The sequence below is a fragment of the Anolis carolinensis genome, chromosome 1, assembly GCF_035594765.1.
Source record: "Anolis carolinensis isolate JA03-04 chromosome 1, rAnoCar3.1.pri, whole genome shotgun sequence".
NCBI classification, from domain to species: Eukaryota; Metazoa; Chordata; class Lepidosauria; order Squamata; family Dactyloidae; genus Anolis; species Anolis carolinensis.
Window position 1 is genome coordinate 182,309,087 of NC_085841.1, and position 9,801 is coordinate 182,318,887.

General features: G+C 38.8%; 1 long non-coding RNA gene across 1 annotated transcript; it reads right to left on the reverse strand.

Moving 5' to 3' along the window:
- Nucleotides 1-997: 997 nt before the first annotated feature.
- LOC134293473 (uncharacterized) lies at nucleotides 998-3,830 on the reverse strand. The gene is made up of 2 exons (XR_010000421.1): nucleotides 1,969-3,830; nucleotides 998-1,557 (listed from the first exon to the last, which is right to left on the reverse strand). It is a non-coding gene; the product is annotated as an uncharacterized LOC134293473 (long non-coding RNA).
- Between the last annotated feature and the right edge of the window lie 5,971 nt (nucleotides 3,831-9,801).

The following is a 9,801-nucleotide window of genomic DNA, read 5'->3' on the forward strand; positions in this document are numbered from 1 at the left end:
CCTAATATGATAATATACAGATGAAATACAGGAATTCAATTTTTTCACAGTGTTCTCAATGGGTGTTATAAAATTCCATATCTTCTGAACAACTCTGATGTGTTTTTGTGAGACTGTTATTGAGATTAGTAACTTTTATGTATGTTTCCCTTTTCGTCTGTGACTTCCTCTTATTGTATATTCCTGTGTTGCTGTTTTGTTGTTGTATGCCAATAAACTATTGGGGGGGGGGGGGAGAGAGAGAGATGAGGAAGACAGTAGCACAAGAGAACAGTGTTTATTTATACAGGCACCCACATCAAATAAACCTTGCAATTTTAATAGCATGTCTAGGACTAAGCAAAAGGAACCTAGATTAAGTTCCTGGATAAAATGTGTCATGATAATAAAGATGTGAGCAATACCAGAATGGCAAAAAGATCTAAGGAAATCATTACTAGCTATTTAAAGCAACGATTAAACAAAATATAATTAGGGTTAGCCTGGCCTTTTCCCAGAGTTCATAAACCTATAAAAGGAAACCTTTGGGGGCCCATACAGCTCAAAGTGTGTCTTATATAATCAGGTCATTTATATAGCTAACCTTTTCTTGTCCTCCTTCTGCCTGTGTGTGTTCCATCTTCCCTTTATACGGCTAACCTTTTCTTATTACACGTGGAGTTATACATGACTTACAGTCCTCCTTTCCAGATACAGCAAGGATCACAAGTTGAGGAATGAATCATAGCATACGTCTTAAATGGTAGATAGCTGAAATACCTCTTCAGTGATGCCGAGGAGAGCCATTTTTTACACAAGATGCCTGTTAGTCCAGCACAAAGTGTTACTCTGAATTTGGAACATACAATCCTAATGTCTTATGGAATTGCTTTGAAATATGGGACAGTGTGGCACTAGTTGCAAAAGACCAAAGACAAGGCTGAAATTCTCATCTGTCTTAACTTCTTAACATAGCACTTTACAAGTAACACAACAACAGAAAACAGTTAGCCCAGACAAAGGCATACAAAGTAATATATTTAAGACATACGTGCACAGGGGAAGAATGGAGTAATCCAAATACAATATTGTAACTCACAATCTCATCTCAATCGACCCCAAACCAACAATTCAAGTTTCCAGTTCTCATTTACTCACTCACCAGCCATACACTGTGAAACTTTCATAGAAAAGATGTGTAGTTTTCACAGTCCCTGTGGACGGGAATAAAGTTATTATAAAGGAAAATGGGTTCCCTGGAACTACAAAGACAAGTATCCACTGTTATAGTAATATAGAAATATTTGTAATGCTATTAAACCTATATTTAATTCAATGCATTAATATGAATGTAAAAACAAATAAAGCCATTGCTATACAGTAAAACAACGGACTATTACATTCACAGTAAAAAGAATATTTTTCTCTCAAAAGATAAATTGACTCCTCTTTTCATACAAATAATTGTTCTTTACTAGGAAATGCAAAATCACAACCAGTTTCAATTCAAGAGGTTCTTCATCAGGTGGAATGTAGTCTGTGTTGTTTTTCTGAGGGTTTTTTTTTCTGATATAGATCCTATAGGGAACATATATAGTAGCTAAAGGTTATTTAAAATACACATATAGCAGAGTCTCACTTATCCAACATAAATGGGCCGGCAGAACGTTGGATAAGTGAATATGTTGGATAATAAGGAGAGATTAAGAAAAAGCCTATTAAACATCAAAATAGGTTATGATTTTACAAATTAAGCACCAAAATATCATGTTATATGACAAATTTGACAGAAAAAGTAGTTCAATACGCAGTCATGTTACGTTGTAATTACTGTATTTATGAATTTAGCACCAAAATATCACAATGCATTGAAAACATTGACTACAAATATGTGTTGGATAATCCAGAATGTTGGATAAGTGAGACTCTACTGTAGTTACATGAGACATACAATATACATAACAAAGAAAATGTAAACGTTATACTCACAGAAAGGTCTATTTCTTAACATTCATACTCTGCTAATAGTTTGATTCCAATGCGAGTATGCAGAGGAATAAAGCCCAAGGGTGCCCAAACTATGGAACCTACAATGGAACCAAATATAAGTTCAATTGTTGTCTATATCCACTGCAAATTGTAAAAACTGGGAATTGTCATAAATAAAGCATGGAGTCCATCATACTACAGATCAAAATTATACTTTGGGAGTTGCAATACTGAGAATTCTTAACACAAAATTCTAGACCTTTGCATTCCCACCTGCCAGGCATTCTCGTCTTATATCCAAACTATGTTACCTTACACTGCTAATAAAAAGCAAGGTATTAAGATCCTCAATGCAATGTATTTTATTGTCTCTGTATTTCTGGTTGCTAGCCTTTTAGGGTGCCAACATATCATTTGGGATATACTGCATTTCCCCTTTAAGAAAATACAAAACACAATCACCACCACTTATTTCATTTGTTAACAGGAAATCCATGTACACAACCAGACTTCAAGATGTGAGCTTAGCAATTAAGAGGAAGAATATGTTTAGGCAGATTAAGAGTTACTGCTTCCACTATTACTTCTCACTTATTTACAAAGCTGATAATGAACCACAAAGATGAAAATACGGATTGACTTAGTGGGGGAAAGAAGAGAGACAAAGTCCCACAAGTATACTGTACATGATTTGAATGTTTTGCATAGACATTCTTTTATCCACCTCCAAGGACTGGAAGTTGCTGACAGTTACAGAAAAGAAAAGAGGACACAGCTCAGAATAAACACAGCAATTAATAGGAAAATTTGAAAATAAGTTACTAAGTGGGAGTGTGTTGGAAGCCAGCTCCATAATATGACATGATCGGAGCACTGCTATATGTCACTTCTGTGCCTTACGTTAACTTTGTGGTCAATTCCTCACCCCTTAGGCAACATGAAAAGCCTTGTTCCCTGTGGGCACTTTCTCCCTATGCTAGAATTGCTACGCTTGCAAACTGCAGCAATAGGTGTGGGTCAGAGGTGAAGCCAACAGAGGCTCAGGTTCCCCAAAGACACCAAATTCACATTGGGTTTTAATCTGACCTTTAAAGGCTCTCTGTAATGTTCTGGATAAAAAATAGGTTCAATAAATTGCATAATTCCCTTAAAGATCTGAGTAGATCTGAGAGTAGATTGATTGTTCCAACTAAACATAGAGTCACCAGCTTCCACTGATTGCAAACATCTACTTCTGTATTGATTAGAGCTTTTTGTGTAATTTCTCTGCTTTAAATAAAAATGTGTTGTGGTGGCTCTTGCATTGCAAAACTAATATACTAATTAGCCTATCAGTAAAGTGAGGAAAGGAGTATAATACAGCCAACTGGGCAGCAATGGGGAAATGGTGACTAGGCTTGTGCATTTCAGCTGGGCCTCAATCCATTTCTGCTACCTGAATTCCCGTCAAAGATGCACTTCCACAACAGCCAAATTATGACGACGATGATGATGATTAATTGAAATTTAGAAGGCAGAGAATTGCAAATGATAGGTTTGATCTAAGGCAGGTAGAAGTTTGTTTCTTTGCTGGAACAATCCTTTGGAAGAGTACTATATTAACAACAATAACCTTTTATGTCCTGAATCAGGGACCATGGGTTCTGTTGGCTTGGCAAAGGTTTTACAGAAGCTCAACACTTTTGTTATTTTTATTATTATTAGTAGTAGTAGGCAACGGCAGCCAGATGATTATGATTATTATATTATTTCTTACTTCACATTAAGAAGGCAGAGAAGTTGCAACTGATAGGTTTGGTCTAAGACAAGTAGAACTTTGTCTTTGGGTTGCTGTGAGTCTTTCGGCTGTATGGCCATGTTCCAGAAGCTTTCTCTCCTGATGTTTCACCCACATCTGTGGCAGACATCCTCTGAGGCTGTGTACCTCACAACCTCTGAGGATACCTGCCACAGATGTGGGCGAAACGTCAGGAGAGAAAGCTTCTAGAACATGGCCATACAGCCGAAAGACTCACAGCAACCCAGTGATTCTGGCCATGAAAGCCTTTGACAAAACTTTGTCTTTGTTTCTTTGCTGGAACAATCCTTTAGAAGAGTATTATGTTAACAACAATAACCTTTTGTGATTTTGATTATTATTACTTGAAATTAAGAAGGCTAAGATTATAGAGAGAAATATAAACAGAGAGAACTTGTTTGCAAAGGAATGAAAATGTATAGGCAGTAAGTTTAGGGAGGTATGTAGTAGTTTTCTGATAATGAGGCTTTGCTTTTTGCTGGAATTATTATTATTATTATTATTATTATTATTATTATTATTATTATTATTATCTATAATTATCTTTTAAAAGTTATTTCTGAAGGAGGGGAGGGAAGAGAAAATGTTTTTTGAGTGAAAATCATACACAACAGACATAAAATCTAGCTACATGCCGCTGCATACACTGCACTCACTGGGAAAGTACACTCACCTAAAGAGAGATCTTTATTAGATTTCTCACCCTACACATAATATTAGCAAACCCATTATCAAGACAGAGGAGCTGCTACCATCCAGTATTATCACGTGATTCATTCAAAGAACATTGCAACCTTCTAAAACAGGGTAAAGTAACAACCAGAAAATAAAAAAATGACTACAAGGAAAAACAGCCCAGAGCCCATAATCAAAAGACTCTGCCCATCATAAAAGTAAAAACCCTCTACCAGAGCTGTAGCTGCCAGTTCATAATATAGCAATATGTCAAGATATCTAACAATAGCAGCAGGCTAGGGATGTGAAAACTGTCATTCTCATTCTTGCTGAGTTTCTCCATTTCTCACCACTGTTCTGATTCCCTGCTGCTTCTATACTGTGATCCAAGATTTGAATTCCTCCAGAATAAAAAGAACATTGTTTTTTTTTGGGGGGGGGGGGGGCAAAATAACCTATGGGTGTTTTGGAAACTAAGCAGAGTTGGCCCTAGCTAGTACTTGAATAAAAGACCACCAAGGTCTGTTGCCAGTATTTCAAGGAAAAAACTGGAAAAACCACTTCTTGACAATTCCTTGCCTTAGAAAACTGTAAGAAAATTCTTGGAGTCACTCTAAGTCAACAGATTTTTTTATCATGTCAGAAGCAAATTGAGAACATACTGCAAATCACTTCTGCTGTGAGAGAATTGGCTGTCTACAAAGACGTTGCCCAGGGGTGCCCAGTAGTGTTTACTTTGAGGACATTGCCCACCCACCCCCACCCACCCCGAAAGATGTATCGATCTCAAAGACGTCAGTCTCAGAAGAGCAGCTGCTCTTACAATATTTATTGCATTGAAGTCTTGTTTCTCCTCTTGATCTTTTGAAAACAGGTCTCCAAAGAGAGGGACTGCACACAGAAGAGGCGGGAGCATAAGAAAAGAAGGAGACATGGGAGTCCCTTTGCTATGAGAGCAGTGCTGAAATGTAAGCAGGGAGGTGATCAAGGACACTAACAGTTACCCAATTAAGCCTTTAAAATGTATATTAATGATGTGGGGGAAAGAGATGAAAAAGCAAAGAGGTCGGTAGAGCCAGCTTTGCAAAGACTGTGGCAGGGGTTGCAGGGAAGTAAACAGTATCTACTTCACAAGAAAACTCTGCTGATTTACAAACTGAAGAGCAGTCTTACAAAACAGATGAGTTCTTCCAACAAGTCCATGATTCAGAACACAGCTTTGGACTGTAACTCCCAGTGTCGGAGTGCAAAAAGTAACTTTTATGAGCTCGGCTATTGCACTCTAGACTTGGACCACCTTTTCACGCAGCACCACACAGAGTCCAGTAGTTTCTAACGAGTAACTACAGTAGTTTATTTACAAAGCCTGTACAAAAGGGGAAAAGGCATTTCTCAAAAAGCAGTGGAAGAAGTGCTATAAAATAGCAGTATCCATATATACAAAAGATCAATAATCCAAGAAATCCAAGAAATCACGAACATAGGCATAAATCCATAAGCATGAAACAGGAACTTTTTCAAGGCAAAAACTCATTCAGGAACTTAAGCAATCATAATGAACTTGAAGCATGAGCATGAAATGGGAACTTGACTCAAAGGCAAGGTTGTCTGCTCTGGAGACACAGGTAACAACCACTTAATTTAAGCCCAGACCCGACCAAGCAGCCGTGAGGTCATGCCTTTGAGACCAAGGCCTCAAGGCCTTCTCACAGAGTCTTTCAGAGAGCCTAATCTATCCTTGACTCCCTCCATGCAAAGGCTTAATTTGATATCATGACTGAACTCCCCTTCTGCACCCGCAGAAGGCCTTAAAGGCCAATTCCCAAGAGAAACTGACTTCTCCCCAGTTGCTAAGACACGGACATTGTAATCCCAAAATCCCTTGTCTCTTCTGCAGCTGCTGGCATTTCTCTCTGACCTGAGGCCTACAAATCACCCTGATCGCACACAGACTCGGCAATGGAAAGCTCATCATTCCCCTCATTCTCCGAATCCCCAGCATCTTGCTGCTGAAGCCCAACATTTGCCAAGAATCCATTCAAGTTAGCAAGTTCCCTGTGTTATATGCTCCTACTGGATAACGAAGAATCGCTAAATCAGCTACAGGAATATCTCAGACTATTTCAAGAGAATCCATACAGTGACAAGACTATAGCAGCAGGTCAAAACTATCTACAGCCTTAGCTAATGCTAAGAAAGACCGTTGGATAGAGCTGCTTGAGAACCTTGACATGTCCAAGAGTAGCCGAAAAGCCTGGCAACTGCTGAGACGCCTGGATAGTGATCCTGTGGTCAACCATGGACACGCAAATGTGACACCAGACCAGATAGCTCACCAGCTAATTCAGAATGGGAAAACCAACCACAGTAGAATAAAGATGAAAATCAACAGGGTGCCAGAACTTGAAACCCACCAGTTGTCTTCTCCTCTAAACCTGAAAGAACTCAGAGAAGCCATCAAGCGATGTAAGACTGGTAAAGCACCTGGCCTAGATGACCTGATGATGGAGCAAATCGATCACTTGGGGGCCAAAGCTGAAAACTGGCTTTTGAAATTCTACAATCAATGCCTGGCACACAAACAGATTCCCAGAGCATGGAGGAAAACTAAGATCATTGCCATCTTAAAACCTGGTAAAGATGCCTCCAATGCCAGGAACTACCGACCAATCTCCCTCTTATGTCATCTATATAAAGTCTATGAGAGGATGCTATTAAATCGACTAGGACCTGTTATCGAACCCAAGCTTATTGCACAACAAGCAGGTTTCAGACCAGGGAAAAACTGTACAGGTCAAATTCTTCATCTGACTGAGCATATCGAGGAAGGCTATGAGAAAGGCTGCATTACGGGAACAGTTTTTGTGGACCTTACGGCAGCCTATGACATGGTGCAACATAGAAAAATGCTGCATAAATTCTACCATATTACCCGGGACTTTGATTTTACAAAAACTGTCCAGACCCTCCTAGAAAACTGCAGCTTCTATGTGGAGTTTCAGGGCCAGAAAAGCAGATGGAGGAGGCAAAAGAATGGTTTACCCCAAGGCAGCGTTCTTGCACCAACCTTATTTAACATCTTCACGAACGACCAGCCACAACCACCACTCACAAAGAGTTTTATATATGCTGATGACCTTGGCCTCACAACACAAGCGAAAGATTTTGAAACAGTTGAAAAGCAACTCACTAATGCCTTGAAAGATCTCTCCAGCTACTACAAAGAGAACCACCTGAAGCCTAACCCTTCCAAGACACAAGTGTGTGCTTTCCACCTATGTAACCGTGAAGCCAACAGGAGACTGAAAGTTACTTGGGAAGGCCAAGAGCTTGAACACTGTTTCCATCCTAAATATCTTGGTGTCACCTTAGATCGAACATTAACATATAGGAAACACTGCATGAACACCAAGCACAAAGTAGCTGCACGCAATAACATCCTGCGGAAACTGACTGGCAGCTCATGGGGTGCAGACCCACAAGTAATCAGAACATCAGCCCTGGCCTTGTCTTTCTCAACTGCTGAGTACGCCTGTCCTGTCTGGCAAAATGTATTTGTTATGAAATGCTTTTGACACGAAATAAATAAACTGGATAATTTTCTTATTACTGTTGCCCCTTGTGTCTTCTTCACTGTCTTAACAAAACAGTTGGCCAAATGCAAATATATGGATTTCTCAAAAGTTTTCCTGTATTTATTTTTATTTCAGTTAGAATTGAAGGTATGAGGATCTACCATGAAATGAGAATTGAATTTGCTGCATATAGCTGCAAAACTTCTCTTCTTTTCTTTCTCTCACATCTGCCATAGAAAGATGCAAATGGCTGCCATTGATTACAATTTATGTTCTAACTTCTCTTATAGATAACTGTAGGTAATACTATGCTTTCCGTTTTCATACATCACCATAGCCAACAGTGAACTTTCCTGTGCTTCAGCCCATCACCTTATTGCTTGCATCCCATGAACAGTATATGCTGGGGTTTGGTTCCATGGATGGCAAATCCGTGGAAGTTCAAATACCATTATATATATTGGCATAGTAAAATAGTGTCTTTTATATAACATTCCAGAATCAAAGTTTGCTTTTGGTGATCTAAAAAAAAAAAAAAGCAAGATATGGATGATAGAATTCCTGGATATAGAACCTGTGGATATGTAGGACCGATTCTAGTGTAAAAAATGGTTCAGGAGAGAGAGAGTACAGGTTGCTGAACCAGATTTCATATATCTGCTCAATACCTGGATGGAAGGCTGCCTGGGAATCCTAGCTTGTGCCCAAGAAGGAGAAAAGTAAAGCTTTAAATATCAGAAGAGAAATATCTTCTTCATCCAAAAAGTGAACTTTTAAACACTGATACAAAGCACACAAATCTAACAAAGCCATGGATTTTAGTCAAGCTTTTGTCAAAGAAAAATCTCCCATTCCTCCTGGTTTATATTTTACTTTGACCCATTCCTTTCTGGGGTGATATATTTTCTCAGTGAAGGTGCTAGCCTCTAATCTGAACGTGCCCACATTCTGTCTTTAGCACAAATGAGGTTTCTGACCTGATTTTTACACTCCAGGCTTTATATCACTTTAAAAAGGAAAAAAAGAATGATTATTTAAAATGTTTCCTGTGAAACATGATTTATCATAGTAACTCTATTGTTTTATTGCTGAAGCCAAAATGCCTCATCGGGTCCTACTAAGCAATGCATGGCCAAGACGTCTGATTTAAAACTGGACTTTACGTAGAATAACCCTGGCCTTTTTGCCTCATCTTTTGCACAGCTGCAACACAGCCTTGGGTGCTAAAAGTTACCTTCTGACATTCCTGACTTTTCAGCAAAATAAATCTTGTAAACAAATGCCAGCCTCATGGTCATGAGGCCGTCCGCTGGCTCTGATTTTATTACCTGCTGACTGGAGGGATTTCTAGAAGCTTTACTGGAGTGTAGTTTTATTCTCCTGCAAACAGGATAAACAAATAAAGATTCCCTGGTCTTTATCTAAACACACACTGGGCTGTTTCAACACGGATTCTTAAATGGAAAGAGAACTAGATGACTAACTGTCAACATGCCACTGTAAAGCCATTACAAACATCAGCATGATGCCATTCTAGAATAGCTATTTAAAAAGAAATGATTTCGAAACATTGGTGGGTACTGAGAATATTTGATACTATGCTTAACAATCTAACTTTTCACTCTGTTCAAGTTCCAAGCAGGGTATAATGCAAGTGTTTTGAAAAAAAATTTATAGCTGAGGGCACGCTTGACCTTTCTTCTGAATTAAATGTGGAAGATTAGTTCATTGTGTGTGTGTGTGTGTCTTCAAGTTGCTTGCCAACTCATTGCAACCTCATGAATT